The sequence below is a fragment of the Sapajus apella genome, unplaced genomic scaffold (genome assembly GCF_009761245.1).
Source record: "Sapajus apella isolate SASKATOON/1434 unplaced genomic scaffold, GSC_monkey_1.0 scaffold42, whole genome shotgun sequence".
Taxonomy (NCBI): domain Eukaryota; kingdom Metazoa; phylum Chordata; class Mammalia; order Primates; family Cebidae; genus Sapajus; species Sapajus apella.
In genome coordinates, this window is record NW_022436982.1 from 666800 (window position 1) to 684443 (window position 17644).

Here is a 17644-nt window from a genome sequence, read left to right on the forward strand (position 1 = left end):
AGCTAATTTTTTGTATTTTTAGTAGAGACGGGGTTTCACCATGTTGACCAGGATGGTCTCGATCTCTTGACCTCGTGATCCACCCGCCTCGGCCTCCCAAAGTGCTGGGATTACAGGCTTGAGCCACCGCGCCCGGCCCAAATTTTTGTATTTTTAGTAGAGACAGGGTTTTGCCATGTTGGCCAGGCTAGTACTGAACTCCTGACCTCAGGTGATCCACCCGCCTTGGCCTCCCAAAGTGCTGGGTTTACAGGTTTTCTTTGTTTTTTGACAGTGTCTTGCTCTGTTGCCCAGGCTGGAGTGCAGTGGTATGATCTTGGCTCATGCAACCTCTACCTCTCCTGTTCTAGTGATTTTTGTGCCTCAGCCACCTGAGTAGCTGGGTCTACAGGTGTGTGCCACCACTCCCGGCTAATTTTTGTATTTTTTAGTAGAGATGGGGTTTTGCCGTATTGGCAAGGCTGGTCTTGAACTCCTGGGCTAAAGGGATCCTCCCGTCTTGGCCTCCCAAAGTGCTGGGGTCACAGGCATGAACCACTTTGTCTAGCCTAAGCAATGGTTTTTAACCCTTTCCTGGTTTAGAAAAAAAAAGTGCAGCTCACTACTAGTGCTCATTTAATTTTTTCACATAAAGATGCTCATTGAGGCTGAAGCAAATCTGGCTGCTTTTCAATGTGAACATAAAGTATAAAAACTGTTCTGGCCGGGTGAGGTGGCTCACGCTTGTAATCCAAGCACTTTGGAGGCCAAGGCGGGTGGATCACCTGAGGTCGGGAGTTCAAGACCAGCCTGACCAACATGGTGAAAGTTCGTCTTTAAAAAAAACCAACCAACCAACCAACCAACAAACAACAACAACAACAAAAAACTGTTCTTAGAGTTATTTCTAAACAGACCTAACATCAGGATCATCTGAATCATCAGAATTTTCTATTTTGGAAAAATTGGATTCATGAAATGAATCTTTGGCCAACAACTCTTTTAGAATAACGTTAAAATCACATGTAGGAATGCTATGTTTTCTAGGATTTGACATTATCAGCGATCTAGAATTACTAAATTTTGTAAATGGAAATACCGCTACCAATAACAGAATGCTATAAATAGAACGATGTCTTTTGTTTCCAAAGTCAATATACTAGAGTAATTAGAAATCCTCCTTCCTTGGCCTCCCAAAGTGCTGAGTTTATAGGTGTGAGTCCAGTCTAGAATTTTTATTTTTATGCTTGGGAGGCCTGACAGGCTTTTAAGAAGGATCCCTGCTCCATTTCAGACTCAACTCCTGGGTTCAAGCGATCCTCCTGCCTCAGCCTCCCTAGTGGATGGAATTTAGGGAATCTTTTTGGCTTTTCCAAAAAGGCCTCACACAGTGACATTATGATTACTTCTTTTGGTCTCTACATTCAAAGTTTAGCATCTCCGCCTGGGCATGGTGGCTCACGCCTGTAATCCCAGCATTTTGGGAGGCTGAGGTGGGCGGATCATCTGAGGTCAGGAGTTCGAGACCAGCCTGACCAACATGGTGAAATCCCATGTCTACTAAAAATACAAAAATTAGCTGGGCATGGTGGTATGTGCCTGTAATCCCAGCTACTCGACAGGCTGAGGGAGAACTGCTTGAACCTGGGAGGCAGAGGTTGCAGTGAGCTGAGATTGCACCACAATCCCAAACCTCTTTCCCACCCCTCAGAGCCAGCCACTGTTATCAACTTTGTATTTATCCTTTCAGAATCCTTTTCTCCTGATCTGTCCATTAAGACTCTCAAGGGGGCTGGGCGCGGTGGCTCAAGCCTGTAATCCCAGCACTTTGGGAGGCCGAGGCGGGTGGATCACGAGGTCAAGAGATCGAGACCATCCTGGTCAACAAGGTGAAACCCCGTCTCTACTAAAACTACAAAAAGTTAGCTGGGCATGGTGGCGCGTGCCTGTAATCCCAGCTACTCAGGAGGCTGAGGCAGGAGAATTGCCTAACCCAGGAGGCGGAGGTTGCGGTGAGCTGAGATCGCGCCATTGCACTCCAGCCTGGGTAACATGAGTGAAACTCCGTCTCAAAAAAAAAAGACTCTCAAGGGTGGTTTTTATCTTTGATGCTCTCACACATTTCTATAAAGCAGCAGGACAAAGAGGAGAAGTTGAACAGACAAGACACAATCCAGGCTCACTATCAAAAGGGTTGAGAAAAGACACCTACACACGAATGGTGATGATGATAAATTCTCTGCCTCACACGTTTGAGCCATTCTCCTGCCTCAGCTTCCTGAGTAGCTGGGATTACAGGCGCCCACCACCACCATGCCTGGCTAATATTTTGTAGTTTTTAGTAGAGATCGGGTTTCACCACGTTGGCCAGTCTGGTCAGGGACTCCTGACCTCAGGTGATCTGCCTGCATTGCCTCCCAGAATGCTAGGATTACAGGCAGGAGACACCATGCTGGCCAGTTCCATTTGTTAAAGGCACAGCCTGAGCATTCTTTAATTCAGATGATTAACAAAAGCTTTCCTTGAATGAGGCAGGACTGTTAAGATTTCAATTGTTTTGGCCAGGTGTGGTGGCTCAGGCCTGTAATCCCAGCACTTTGGGAGGCAGAGGTGGTCAGGATCGCCTGAGGTCAGGAGTTCGAGACTGACCTGACCAACATGGAGAAACCCCCGTCTCTACTAAAAATACAAAAAATTAGCTGGGTGTGGTGGCACATGCCAGTAAGCCTAGCTACTCTGGAGGCTGGGGCAGGAGAATCGCTTGAACTCTGGAGGCAGAGGTTGTGGTGAGCTGAGATCGCCATTGCACTCTGGCCTGGGCAACAAGAGTGAAACTCTATTTTTTTCAATTGTTTTACTTCATAACTAGCAAATTAGTAATTAGCATAGTACCCTGTACAAAGTTCAGTATAAGCTAATTTCCCTTTCTACCTTACTTAGACCTGTTGGGCCCAATGAGTAAAATGTGAAAATGATTACTGATACTTATTGAGGGTTTATTTAGGCATTTTACATAATCTCATTTAATTTTCACAAGCTGGTGAAGTGGTGCTATCACAGAGGAAGGCTCCAACTGAGGTAATGTCTGTGGGGACTGCAAAGTCCTTGAATGTAACTAGCCTGGGATAAAACAGGCCAGAGCTTGTTTGGAGGGCCTTGAGAGCTTGTTAACAACAGCGCGCAGCTACTTCTATACCCTTGACCAGTCCTCTTCTATGGGTACAGTATATTCCTTCTTTTTGACTGAGCATGCAGCTTTGGGAGGGACGCTCGTGGAGCGATGAGAGAGGAAGGGACCACCTGCCTAGCCAGCCAGATCAGCCAAATCAATCCTGGTGATCAATGAGGTGACAGATATTGCAGCCAGATCTGTCTCACATCCAAATAGGCCAATAAATGGAAACTACTTGAAAACGCTATGCTACAGTTATAAACCATCATCTTATTTATGCTTAATTCTTGGAGTTGACAACAGGTCAGAGCCTATTGAGAGGAGGTCATTAGGTAATTTTCCAAGACAGAAGACCTGGGTCTCTTCGGTCAAGAAACAACTCCAAGCTTCTTTTTTTAATCCTTAAGTAGGGGAAATCCTGGACTCAAGGGGCTGATTATATATATAATATAAATGATAATATAGGCCAGGAGCGGTGGCTCATGCCTGTAATCACAGCACTTTGGGAGGCCAAGGCAGATGGACCACAAGGTCAGGAGTTCGAGACCAGCCTGGCCAATATGGTGAAACCCCAACTCTACTAAAAATACAAAAAACAGCCGGGCATGGGGGCGGTCGCCTGTAGTCCCAGCTATTCTGGAGGCTGAGGGAGAAGAATCGCTTGAACCCGGGAGGCAGAGGTTGCAGTGGGCTGAGACTGCGACAGTACAGCCTGGGCGATACAGACTCCGTCTCAAAAAAAAAAAAAAATTGTATAAACGGCTGACATAGAGTAGGCGTTCAATAGATGCTAGTCTTTTCACCCAGAAGGGACTTGGAAGGTCAAAACCAGAACCGCACTGAACAAGACTGAAAACCAGCCGTCCTTCCGCTTTGCGGTGGCTCTTGCTACGAACCGTTGGCGTTTTCCCGCGCAGGGGGCGGAGAGCAGAGCAAGCGCAGGAACCAGAGTGGAACCCCACCCCCCGCCAGGACTACACCTCCCAGCAGGCACCACGCTCCGCCACTAGGCGGGGGCATTCAGTGGTATTAGTCCTTGAAGCCAGCTTAGTCAGTTTTCCGTCCCGGCCCTCTTTCAGCACTAATGTCTCTACCGGGTGCGTCTAGAAGCCCGCGGGAGAAATGTTGCGGTAGGGAGGGTCGTCGTGGCTGTGCAGCATGTTGGGAGTCGTAGTCCCCTCGTGCAACGTTTCGGAGGCCAGGCTTGCTCTCAGTGGTTTGATCATATCACGTGACGAGAGAAACGCGGCCACACGGGAGCAACCTGTAATGCCTTGTGAGGTCATCATGGCCCGACAACGAACTGCAGTTGTGGGCATGCTGGATACGGTGGGTAATACTCTCCTGATGACTCCCAGTACAATATATACTATCAAGTCTCCCTTATTTGTTCCTTTCCGTGGTCTTCCCCCCACCTCCGCGTGGTTGGCATCGCAGGGTTAGGTGGAGGTGGTGGCTAGCGGAGGCTGCGCGCTGTCTGGGCGGGCTGGAAAGCGGCGCATGAGTGACGTGTTGTGGCTCCTCCTTCGCCCGTGACGTGAGGTCACGTGACGGGTTGGGCAGCCTGTGCCGCCGCCGCCGCTTTGTAAGAGGCACATTGGCAGGTAACGAGCGGCGGCGGCGGCAGCAAGTCTTGAGTCCACCGAGAGCAGCAGCGGTAATTGCTATCCTCTCCCTCTCCTTTCCTCTTCTAGGGCCCTGAGCGCTGCAGCCTGCGCTTTCTAGTTCTGGGTTCAGCTCGTCTGAACCCCCACTGCCTTCAGACTGCCTCGGCGCCCAGCCTTGAGGACCGGGCCGAGTTCCACTCGCCAGCTCCACGCTCCCTCTGTGTCCAGGCCCGGGCGCCCTCCTCCCTCTTCCCCTCACGTTGCCCTGTGCTTCTTCCTACTTAACCACGTCCTGGTCAGCCGGGCCCCACCCAGCCCCAGGGGCGCCTCCCCTCCCCCCTTCGGGTTTCTGCTCTGGAGGGTGTGGTTTTCTTTCCCACCTCGGTGCCTGCCGGTGGACTGGAGCTTCCCCGCCACGCTGTCGGTCCCATCTGATCACCTTTCCGCTTTCATGCCGATAGCTAGTCTTGGGACTGGCCCTCTTAGAGCCCGAACTTCTGCGCTCTCTAACCTTTCCCGGCTTACCCGGAGGCACATTTCAGTTCTACTTCTTTTCAGTTCTGGAGGGCATTAGTCTCAGTTGGGACTCAGTTTTTCTCGTCACCCCCGGTTCCTGTAGTCTGGTTAGTCCTGTAGTCACAGGTCAATCGTTAATGTAGATTTTTGAGCGCTTTGTAAACCGCAGAGCGCTGGCTGTTAATAATACATACTCAAAATGTTATTCTTTCATTGGTGCATTACAACTCAGTTCTATTTGCCTCTGAATCACTTTCCCAGTCGGCTTTTCCACCTTTTCCCCCGAGTTTTCAATCTAATTAGTTGCCCACGCATCTCAACTGTCAACGCTCAGGTCTTTAATCCTTGCTTTAGGGGTTGATCCCATCATTATTACTGTTGTTTCCTGTTTGATGTAATCCAATCATTTACTATCACTTCTATTGGATATTGTTTTTACCTCACATTCGAGGAAGGTATACGGTTCGCCAGTATTTAGGCTTATCATCTTTCTATAGCACCAGTGTATCCTACCAGTTGAGAGATTTTACAAAATTACTGTTAATTTTAGAGATACGGTCTCCATATGTTGTCCAGGCTGGCCTCTAGCTCTTGGGCTCAAGCGATTCTTCCACCTCAGCCTCCTGAGTAGCTGGGATTACAGGTGTGCACCACGGTGTCTAGCTAGTTGAGGGGTTTTTCAGGTTTCCAGAAGGTATCCAAGGATCTTTTATTTGAAGGGCATATAATTAATTTTTTGGATGAACCCAGTTGTTATATTTCCTTTTCTGCTATGACAGCAGTTTTTTCACCAAGGAGTATCCGACTAGTTATTGCATTCCTCACTTTTCTCTGTGAATTGTGTATCCTTTTTAGTGTCAGTTTGTGAAAGGTGGAAGGAAGGAAGATGAAATGATACCTAAGCTGGTCTGTATTCTACGTTGGTGCGTTCCCCTTTTACCTGAGGAAATGAAATGTATTCCACTCCCTGGAGATAACTTTCTTCCAGTACACTCACCTGTGGATCCCCTTAGTTAGGGCCGACGTTCCATTGCTTTAAAGGCTTCTCTTACCAGGCAGAAGTGATTAGTTTCCCACACTGCCCTTTTACTTGCTGCCAGTGTACTCCTGATTTTCATACTTACGGCTAGTTGACACATGTGGCAAGAGATTTTCTCACAGCTCTTATTTCCCCCATTTGCTTTTCTGTTGCCTCTCATCCTCAATAATTATGAAACCTTTTAGACAAGGAAGGTTTTTGTTGTGATTGAAATATGGCCGAAAGGGGTGGCATGGGAGAGAATGAGGCCATGGGAAAGGGTTGTGGTAATTGCCCCTCCTGCCTGTTTCCTGCTGCTCTGGTTTCCTCTGTCCTCTCTTTAAATGTGGGCTGGACCAACAGTAGTCACATGGAGTTGCCTTTAGAACTGTATTGGAACAACAATAACACCTTTGCTTCCCTTTCCTGGTTACTAGTACGGCCTCTGTAGTGATGACTAGGATTGTCTGTCTTAGTATTAGCCTGAGTAACTTTTATTGTTTGGGGAGAAATAGTATGACAACATGGAGAAGAATAGGTTTATTTCAATATGTAGTTGTGTTGTGATGGGAACGGGTCCCTATATCTACCCTCTTAAGTATAAAGTATATGTAGAAAGTATAAACTGTCTTGAAGGTTTGGAGTGGTTCGAAGTGAAGCCTTTACTTCTAAAATGTTAGCTTTGAATTGTTCTTTGTTCTTTCTTTTTTTTTTTTTTTTTTTTTTTTGAGATGGTGGAGTTTAACTCTTTTTGCCCAGGCTGGAGTGCAATGGTGTGATCTTGGCTCACCTCAGCCTCTGCCTCCCAGGTTCAAGCAATTCTCCTGCCTCAGCCTCCGGAGTAGCTGGGGTTGCAGGCATGTGCTACCACACCCAGCTAAGTTTTTGTATTTTTAGTAGAGATGGGGTTTCTCCATGTTGATCAGGCTGGTCTCCAACTCCCAACCTCAGGCCATCGCCCTCCTCTGCCTCCCAAAGTGCTGGGGTTACAGGGGTGAGCCACCTCACCCGGCCCTCTTTTTTTTTTTTTAAATGATGGCTTAAGATTTCCTTTGTTAATAAGATAACTTTTTTGGCAGGGAGGATGAGGGGTGGATGGGGGTGAGGGGATGGTAGTTGTGGGGGTGGGTTGGTAGGGGTTGGAGGGGGTGGTTAAGTGGATGATAAAGGGTTAATGCCTGCTCAGAAGAAGCAGTCTGCAGGCATTCACAAACTGTAAAGTTCTCTGTCCTCAAGCAAATCTGTCTTTATTTTTTCTTGTGAGAAACCTGTATGTCAGCAAATACCCCTTCACTCTTGTTAATTTGAGTAAATGGAGTGCCCTTAAAATGTAAGTGTTATGGGCTAGGCATGGTGGCTCACACCTGTAATCCCAGCACTTTGGGAGGTCGAGATGGTTGGATCACCTGAGGTCAGGGGTTTGAGACCAGCCTGACTAACATGGAGAAAGCCCTGTCTCTACTAAAAAGACAAAATTATCTAGGCACGGTAGCACATGCCTGTAATCCCAGCTGCTTGGGAGGCTGAGGCAAGAGAATCGCTTGAACCTGGGAGGCGCAGGGTGGTGAGCCTAGATTGTGCCATTGTACTCCAACCTGGGCAACGAGGGAAACTCTGCCTTAACTTTTTTTTTTTTTTTTTAAGTGTTATGGCACCCATGGTGTGGGCTGGTAACTTAGTAGATCTCATAGATTTTAGAAGCAGCTGTTTTTTTCCAGAAAGGAGAATGGAGATATAACATGAAGGAGGGCAAAGAGAGGGAGTATCTGTAGAGCATATCACCATGTAATCTTTGTGGTAGATTTTGAAATATTGTTTTTTGAGATGGAGTTTAGCACTGTTGCCTGGGCTAGCATGCAGTGGCATAATATTGGCTCACTGCAACCGCTGCCTCCCAGGTTCCAGCAATTCTCTTGTCTCAGCCTCACAAGTAGCTGGGATTACAGACCCCTGCCACCACGCCCAGCTAATGTTTTGTACTTTTAGTAGAGATGGGGTTTTACTATGTTGGCCAGGCTGGTCTCAAACTCCTGACCTTGGCCTCCCAATCTGCACGCCTTGGCCTCCCAAAGTGCTGTGATTACAGGCTTGAGCCACTGCACCCGGTCGGTAATTTTGACCCAACTATCATTTAGGAATAGGATCCTTTTTTCTCCTGACTCAAAGAATCAAATTCATCACATTTTTACAATTTTTTTTTTTTTTGAGATGAAGTCTCACACTGTTGCCCAGGCTGGAGTGCAATGGCGAGATCTCGGCTCACTGCCTCCTGGGTTCAAGTGATTCTCCTGCCTCTGCCTCTTGAGTAGCTGGGATTACAGGCACCACCACCACACTTGGGTAATTTTTTGTATTTTTAGTAGAGATGGGGTTTCACTATGTTGGTCAGGCTAGTCTTGTACTCCTGACCTTAGGCAATCCACCTGCCTTGGTCTCCCAAAGTGCTGGGATTACAGGTGTGAGCCACTGCGCCTGTTCTAGTTTTTACAATTTTGATGTAAACTGCTTATGCTGGTATTTTCTACTGAGTTTACCTGACATTTTTTGAGTTTCAAAGATGCTGCTTAAGAATTTTTTTTGGTACTTTTTAATTTTTATATTTTTTAACCATTTGTAAACAATGTTTGATAAGTTTCAGTTTTTTGTTAACTCATTTTCATGCTGGACATGGCACAATTGAATTGAAATCCAGTCAACTATTGGATTTTAAGTATAAAATAGGGCTCACATTAAGGAGTAGAGTAGGTGTTTTATTTAAGACCAGGCAATCTTAGAGACATAGCATCACTCTGTCACCCAGGCTGGTGTGCAGTGGTATGATCTCAACTCACTGCAACCTCTGCCTACCAGGTTCAAGTGATTTTCCTGCCTTAGCCTTCTGAGTAGCTGGTCTTACAGGTGTCTGCCAACACACCTGGCTAATTTTTGTATTTTTAGTAGAGATGGGATTTCACCCATGTTGGCCAGATTAATCTCGAACTCCTGACCTCAGGTGATCTGCCCGCCTTAGCCTCCCAGAGTTCTGGGATTACAAAAATTATCCGTCACGCCTGGCTAATTTTTGTATTTTAGTAGAGATGGGGTTTTATCATGTTGGCCACATTGGTCTTGAACTCCTGACCTCAGGTGATACCCTGCCTTGGCCTCCCAAAGTGCTGGGATTACAGGCATGAGCCACCATGCTTGGCCTCTTTTTTTATTTTTATTTTTTGAGACAGAATCTCACTCTGTTGCCCAGGCTGGAATGCTGTGATGCCATCTTGGCTCACTGCAACCTCTGCCTCCCTGGCTTAAGTGATTCTTGTGCCTCAGCTTCCCAAGTAGCTGGGACTATAGGCATGCACCACCGTACTCAGCTATTTATTTATTTATTTTTCTGAAATAGAGTTTCATTCTGTTGCTCAGACTGGAGTGCAGTGGTGTGATCTCAGCTCACTGCAACCTCCGCCTCCCAGGTTCAAGTGATTAGCCTGCCACCATGCTTGGCTAATTTTTGTATTTTTTGTAGAGAAAGGGTTTTGTCATGTTGGCCATTCTGGTTTTGAACTCTTGACCTCAGGTGATCCACCTGATTCGGCCTCCCAAAGTGCCTGGATTACAGGCGTGAGCCACCGTGCCTGGCTTTTATTTTCCCCCTAAAACATAGAGTGTATGCTTTAAACATAAAGTTGGGGCCGGGCACGGTGGCTCATGTCTGTAATCCCAGCACTTTGGGAGGCCAAGGTGGGTGGATCACGAGGTCAAGAGATTGAGACCCTCCTGGCCAACATAGTGAAACCCCGTCTCTACTAAAATATAAAAATTAGCTGGGCATGGCACTCGCCTGTAGTCCCAGCTACTTGGGAGGCTGAGGCAGGAGAATTGCTTGAAGCCCGGAGGTGGAGGTTGCAGTGAGCTGAGATCGCACCATTGTACTCCAGCCTGGCGCCTGGCGAAAGAGCGAGACTTTGTCTCAAAAAAAAAATAAAATAAAAAATAAATAAAGTTGGGGTCTGGGTCAGTGCCTCCTGCTTGTAATTCCAGGACTTTGGGAGGCTGAGGTGGAAGGATTGCTTGAGCAGGAGTTTCAGACCAGCCTGGGCAACATAGTGAGACCTTGTCTCTATAAAAAAATGCAAAAATTAGCTGGACATGATGGCATGTACCCAGAGTTCCAGCTACTTGGGATGTTGAGGTGGGAGGATTGCTTGAGTCCAGGATGTTGAGGCTCCAGTGAGCTATGTATGATTGTGCCACTGCACTCCAGCCTGGGTGACAGAGACCCTGTCTCAGTAAATAAATAGGATTATACTTTGCATACTTGCTGATCTTTACTGAAAAATACAGCATAGTCTGGGTGTGGTGGCTAATCCCTGTAATCCCAGCACTTTGGAAAGCCAAGGCAGATGGATCACTTGAACCCAGGAGTTGGAGACCAGCTTGGGCAATGTGGCAAAACCCTGTCTCTGCTAAAAATACCAACATTAGCTGGGCGTGGTATGCTTGTAGTCCCAGCTACTCAGGAGGCTGAGGTTGGAGGGTTGCTTAAGCCTGGAAGGTTGAGACTGCAGTGGGCCGTGATTGTGCCCGAGTTTCAGCCTGGGCGACAGACCCTGTCTCAGAAGAAAAACCCAAAAACCAGCATACATACCATAGAAGGTATATGAGGCATAAAAACGTGTAGATCTGTCAATGTGTAATGTAGAAGCTGGTGAGGGGGAAAACATGTAGAGGGTTTTTTTTCTTTTTTTTTTTTTTCTTTTTCCGAGACGGAGTTTCACTCACGTTACCCAGGCTGGAGTGCAATGGTGCAATCTTGGCTCACTGCAACCTCCGCCTCCTGGGTTCAGGCAATTCTCCTGCCTCAGCCTCCTGAGTATCTGGGATTACAGGCACGCACCACCATGCCCAGCTAATTTTTTGTATTTTTAATAGAGACGGGGTTTCACCATGTTGACCAGGATGGTCTCGATCTCTTAACCTCGTGATCCACCCGCCTCGGCCTCCCAAAGTGCTGGGATTACAGGCTTGAGCCACTGTGCCCGGCCCTAGAGTTGTTTTTTATTGGAGAGAGGATCTCACTTTCTTGCCCAGGCTGCAGTGCCATGGCATGATCATGGCTCACTGCAACCTCCATCTCCTAGGCTTAAGTCATCCTCCCACCTCAGCCTCCTGAGTAGATTGAACCACAGGGAGGCGTTACCATGCTTAGCTGATTTTTCTTTTTTGTAGAGTGGGAGTCTTGCTGTGTTGCCCAGGCTGGTCTCTTAGGCTCAAGTGATCCTTCTGCCTTGGCCTCCCAAAGTGCTGAGATTACAGACGTGAGTTTAACGCCTGGCCCCATATGTAAAATGAAATAAAAAAGTAAAATGAACAACCAAGAAATAGGACACTACTGCTACCTGGAAGTCCCCTGTGTATGCCAGCTACCAAGGCATTTTTTTCACTTTCCTAGACATAACCCTTACCGTACATTTTAGGTTTACCATTCCTTTGTGGTGGTGTTTTAAAATAGAGACAGGTTCTTTTTATGTTGCCTAGGGTGGTCTTAAACTCCTGGGCTCAAGTGATCCTCCTGCTTAGCCTTCCAGAGTCTTGAGATTAATAGGTATAAGTCACTGTGCAGGTTCTACTATTCCTTTTTTTTTTTTTTTAAAAGACAGAATTTCGCACTGTTGCCCAAGTTGGAGTGCAGTGGTGCAGTCCTGGCTCACTGCAGCCTCCACCTCACAGGTTCAGGCGATTCTCCTGCCTCAGCCTCCCGAGTAGCTGGGATTATAGGCGCCCACCACCACGCCTGGTTAATTTTTTTTTTTTTTTTTGAGTCAGAGTCTTGCTCTGTTTCCCAGGCTAGAGTGCAATGGCATGCTCTTGGCTTACCGCAACCTCCACCTCCCAGGTTCAAGCAATTTTCCTGCCTCAGCCTCCCAGGTAGCTGGGATTACAGGTGCGTGCCACCACACCTGGCTAATTTTTGTATTTTTAAATAGAGATGGGGTTTCGCCATGTTGGTCAGGCTGGTCTTGAACCCCTGACCTTGTGATCTGCCCACCTCAGCCTCCCAAAGTGCTGGATTATAGGTGTGAGCCACCGCGCCTGGCAATTTTTTGTATTTTTAGTAGAGAGGAGGTTTCACTATGTTGGCCAGGCTGGTCTCGAACTCCTGGCCTCATGATCTGCCTGCCTCGGCCTCCCTAAGTGCCAGGATTACAGGTGTGAGCCACCTCGCCTGTCCTACTGTTACTTTTTTACAATAAATTTACCTTACATGTGTATCCATAAGCAACATATGGTTTAATAGTGCCCATTTTCCGTCTTATTCTCAATGTAAGAAGAATTGTATGATTCGTCAGATGCTTGTTTCTTTCACTCTTACATGCTTGTGATTTACTCATTTTGATTTCTTTCCCCCCCTCCTCAAAACAGGGTCTCACTCTGTTGCCTAGGCTGGAGTGCAGTGGCTCGATCTTGGCTTACTGCACCCTCCACCTCCGGGGTTCAAGTGATTCTACTGCCTCAGCCTCTGGAATAGCTGGGACTGCAAGCGCCTGCCACCATGCCCACATAATTTTTGTATTTTTTGGTAGAGATGGGGAATTCCTTGTGTTAGCTAGGCTGATCTTGAACTTTTGACCTCAGGTGATCTGCCCGCTTTAGCCTCCCAAAATGCTGGTATTACAGGTGTGAGTCATCACGCTTGGCCCCCGTGTTGATTTGCCCCCCCCCCCCCCCATGGAGTCTTGCTCCATTGCCCAGGCTAGAGTGCATTGGCACAATCTTGGCCTACTGCAGCCTCCACCTCCCTGGTTCAAGCAATTCTCCTGCCTCAGCCTCCCGAGTAGCTGGGATTACAGGCGCCTGCCACCACACTCAGCTAATTTTTGTATTTTTTTTTTTTTTTTTCACATGAAAGTTTTTAGTTTATTAAGCTTCTCGTGAAAAATCCACAATGGCCATAGATAACATCATTGCAGCACCTTTACTCCTTCGGCTTTTTGCCAGCGCCAACATTGGCCTTTGCAGTCCCCCTGACTTTCTTCATTCTGTTCTTGCGTTCCTTTCGTTGCTTTCTTGAGGTCTTTTTCTTCTCATACAGGCCATGTCTTGCAAGTCTATGTTTGGGTTCATTTTTCTTTGCATAATCCAGGGAATCATAAATCATGCCAAAGCCAGTTGTCTTGCCACCACCAAAATGAGTTCTGAATCCAAATACAAAGATGACATCCAGTGTGGTCTTGTACATTTTGGCTAGTTTTTCCCGAATTTCTGTCTTAGGCACTGTTGCCTTCCTGGGGTGAAGGACATCAATGACCATTTGTTTCCTCTGAAGCAGTCGGTTGGTCATGAACTTTCTAGTGCGGATAGTTACTGTGTCGTTCATGATGGCGGCCTATCCTTACACAGCCGGGGAGGAAAATAGCTAATTTTTGTATTCTTGGTAGAGACAGTGTTTTACCACATTGGCCAGGCTGGTTTCAAACTCTTTTTATTTTTATTTTTTGAGATCAAGTTTCACTCTTTGTTGCCCAGGCTGGAAGTGCAATGGTATGATCTCAGCTCACTGCAGCTTCTGCCTCCTGGTTCAAACAGTTCTCCTGCCTCAGCCTCCCAAGTAGCTGGGATTACAGGCATGAGCCACCACATCTGGCTAATTTTTGTTTGGTATTTTTAGTAGAGATGGGGTTTTACCATGTTGGTCAAGCTGGTCTCGAACTCCTGACTTCCAGTGATTCGCCCACTTCGGCCTCCCAAAGTGCTGGGATTACAGGTGTGAGCCACTGCACCCAGCCCATTGATTTCTTATAGTAGTGTGGTGTTACATTGTAAGGATGTGCCACATCTTACTTTTCTATTCCATTGTTAATGGATATTTGTCTTATTTCCAGTGTTTTTTGAGATTCTCTCTTATACTTGTCCTCATGTAGACATTTGCCTCGCCCACCCCCAACAAAGTGAGTCCATTTTCTCAAGACTGCGTAACTGAGGGTGGAATTTTTGGTTTGTGTATAGGGTATGTGTAACTTTACTGAGTAATGTGAAAGTGTTTTCCACGTGTTACACAGTTCTCAGGCTTGTCAGCTGAACCACAGAACACAGAAAATTGAGTGACTGTTTTCTCAATTCTATCAAGGAATGTGTATAATGAATCCCATTCTAGATGTCTAGGGAAAAAGTTCAGTTTATACACACAATGGTTGCCCTAAGCATTGGGACTTAATTCTCAAAGACTGAGTGGATTGAGAGTTCTACATCCCTGTCATCATTTTATGTTACCTTTTTAGTTTTAGCCAATTGTAGTAGGATGTTTTAGATTTATCTTTTATGAATGCCACATAGCTGGATTTTGCTTTAAGTTAGCAACCTGCTAACTTCTTTTGAATTAATTAATTAGAAAGTGTCTGGACACGTTGGCTGGGCTGGTTGTGAATTGATCCTCTTGCTTCAGCCTCGAAAAGTGCTGGGATTGCAGGAGTGAGCCATCAGCAAATCTTTTTAGCGATAACATTGGAGACCATTTGTATCTGTTGTAATTACAGATATTTTGGATATATTTCTGCCGTTAGATTTAGTCTTCTACTTGGCTGGCCTGTGTGTTTGTTTTCTGTCCTTTTTTTTTTCTGTTTGATTTCCTACAACTTTTTTTTTTTTTTTTGTGCATCACACAATTTGATTCTTGGCAACCTACAACTTAAGATTTTTTGGATATATAAGATGGAAGAGTAATGAGTACATGTATACATACATTTTACCTAGAGTTACCAAATATTTTGCTGCATTGGCTTTTCTCTGTCTGCATATACTGTACACATTATGTTTTGAGGCTAAATGATTTGAAAGTAACGGAAATATTCCTTAGCAAGTATCTCATCAGATTAAAAAGCTTCTCTTAGAAAAAGTCACAATAGCCGGGCGCGGTGGCTCTGCATTTAATTCCCCCCACTTTGGGAGACCGAGGGGGGCAGATCACAAGGCTAGGAGTTTGAGACCAGCCTGGCCAACAAGGTGAAACCCCGTCTCTATTAAAAATACAAAAATTAGCTGGGCATGGTGGCACATGCCTGTAGTCCCAGCTACTTGGGAGGCTGAGGCAGGAGAATCACTTGAACCCAGGAGGCAGAGGTTGCAGTGAGCCAAGATCGCACCACTGCACTCCAGCCTAGTGACAGGGAGACTCTGTCTCAAAAAAAAAAGCCGCAATAACATTGTGATGCCTGGGAAAAGGAATGATGGTCTAATAATACAGTATATATATAATATCTGTAATATCTGATACAAATTCGTATTCAAGAGTTTTCCCAATGGTCCATAGAAACTCCTATTTATTTATTTATTTTTTGAGACAGTCTCACTCTGTCACCCAAGCTGGAGAAAAATGGTGTGGTCTCAGCTCACCGTAACCTCCGCCTCTTGGGTTCAAGTGATTCTCCTGCCTCAGGAGCAGCCTCCTGAGTAGCTGGGACTACAGGCTCGTGTCACCATACCCAGATAACATTTTTTTGCATTTTTAGTAGAGATGGAGTTTCACTGTGTTGGCCAGTCTGGTCTCGAACTTTTAACTTAATGGTCTGCTCCCTTCGGCCTCCCAAAGTGCTGGGATTACAGGTGTGAGCCACCGCATCTTGCCTTTTTTTTTTTTTGTGAGACAAGATCTCACTTTGTCACCCAGACTGGAGTGCAGTGGTGCGATCTTAGCTTGCTGTAGCGTTGAACCACCCCGCGCTCACAGATTTGTGCCACCACACCCAGTTAACTCTTTTGTTGTTGTTGTAGAGACAGGGTTTCATCGTGTTGCAGAGGCTGGTCACCTGTAATCCCAGCACTTTGGGAGGCCAAGGCAGGTGGATCACTGGAGGTCAGGAGTTTGAGACAGCCTGGCCAACATGGTGAAACCCTCCATTTACCAAGAAATACAAAAGTTTAGCTGGTGTGGTGGCACAGGCCTGTAGACTGAGCTACTTGGGAGGCTTAGGTGGGAGAATTGCCGGAACCTTGGAGGTGTGGCGAAGGTCCCAGTGAGGCGAGATCATGTCACTGCATGCCAGCCTGGGCAACAGAAGGAGACCTTGTCTCAAAAAAAAAAAAAAAAAAAAGACTTAAGAGAGTATATCCTTTGTCCTTTCTGTGAAATGCTCAGAGTAAGTGGCCGGGCGCGGTGGCTCACGCCCGTAATCCCAGCACTTTGGGAGGCCGAGGCGGGTGGATCACGAGGTCAAGAGATCGAGACCATCCTGGTCAACACGGTGAAACCCCGTCTCTACTAAAACTACAAAAAATCAGCTGGGCATGGTGGCGCGTGCCTGTAATCCTAGCTACTCAGGAGGCGGAGGTTGCGGTGAGCCGAGATCGTGCCATTGCACTCCAGCCTGGGTAACAAGAACGAAACTCCGTCTCATAAAAAAAAAAAAAAAAAAAAAAAAAAAAAAAGAAAAGCTCAGAGGATTTTTTAGTAGAGACGAGGTCTCAGTATATTACCCAGCTTGAGCTCAGACTCCTGGACTCAAGCAGTCCTCCCTCTTGGCCTCCCAAAGTGTTGAGATTACAGGTATGAGCCACTGCACCTGGCCTGTTAGCACTTTTTGTTAATACCCGGGAAATAGACTCTTTTTCTCTCCCCTCTCTCCCTCCCCTCTTCTTTTTTTGAGACAGTGTCTTGCTGTGTTGCCCAGGCCAGAGAGCAGTGGTGCGATCTCAGCTCACTGTAGTTTCAGCCTCATACATTTTAAAATTAGCCGGGTGTGGTAGTATATACTTGTGATCCCAGCTATTCTAGAGGGTGAGGCAGGAGAATCACTTGAATTTATTTGGGAAAGCAAGTTAATAGGTATGTTGTAGTGTTGGAATAGATTCATACTAATTTCCCACATTCCCTCACAAGATGGTTATAATAATTGATATAGAAACAGAAAAAGTTAAATGTTTGTTGTACTATATTTGCCAAAGAAGAGAAATGTGTATTAAATTTTAGAAGGCATTTATGTAAAAAATGGTAGGAACCTTTTTTTTTTTTTTTTTTTTTTTTTTTTGAGATGGAGTCTTGCTCTGTCACCCAGGCTGGAGTGCAGTGGTGTGATATTGGCTCATTGCAGCCTCCACGTCCCAGGTTCAAGTGATTGTCCTGCCGCAGCCTCCCAAGTAGCTGGGACTACAGGTGCACGCCACTATGCCAAGCCAGTTTTGTATTTTTAGTAGAGAGGGGTTTCACCATTTGGCCAGGCTGGTCTTGAACTCCTGTCCTCAGGTGATCTACGTGCCTTGGCCTCCCTAAGTGGTGGGATTATAGGCGTGAGCCACAGCGCCTGGTCCTTATTTTATTTTTGAAACAGGGTTTCACTCATCTCCTAGGCACTGCGCTAGGAATGCACTGGTGTGATC

General features: G+C 46.4%; 1 protein-coding gene and 1 pseudogene across 8 annotated transcripts in view; one reads left to right on the forward strand and one right to left on the reverse strand.

The window, feature by feature from the left end:
* The first annotated feature begins 4681 nt into the window (after positions 1–4681).
* Positions 4682–17644, forward strand: part of UBAP2 (ubiquitin associated protein 2) — a 133207-nt gene continuing 120244 nt past the window's right edge. For all 7 annotated transcript variants that reach the window (XM_032299943.1, XM_032299946.1, XM_032299941.1 and 4 more), the window contains exon 1: positions 4682–4808. The gene's annotated coding sequence lies outside the window, so the exon portion shown is untranslated. The remainder of the gene's footprint in view (positions 4809–17644) is intronic.
* Positions 13181–13703, reverse strand: LOC116565995 (annotated as a pseudogene). Its single transcript, XR_004275690.1, has one exon. The product of XR_004275690.1 is annotated as a 40S ribosomal protein S24 pseudogene (transcript).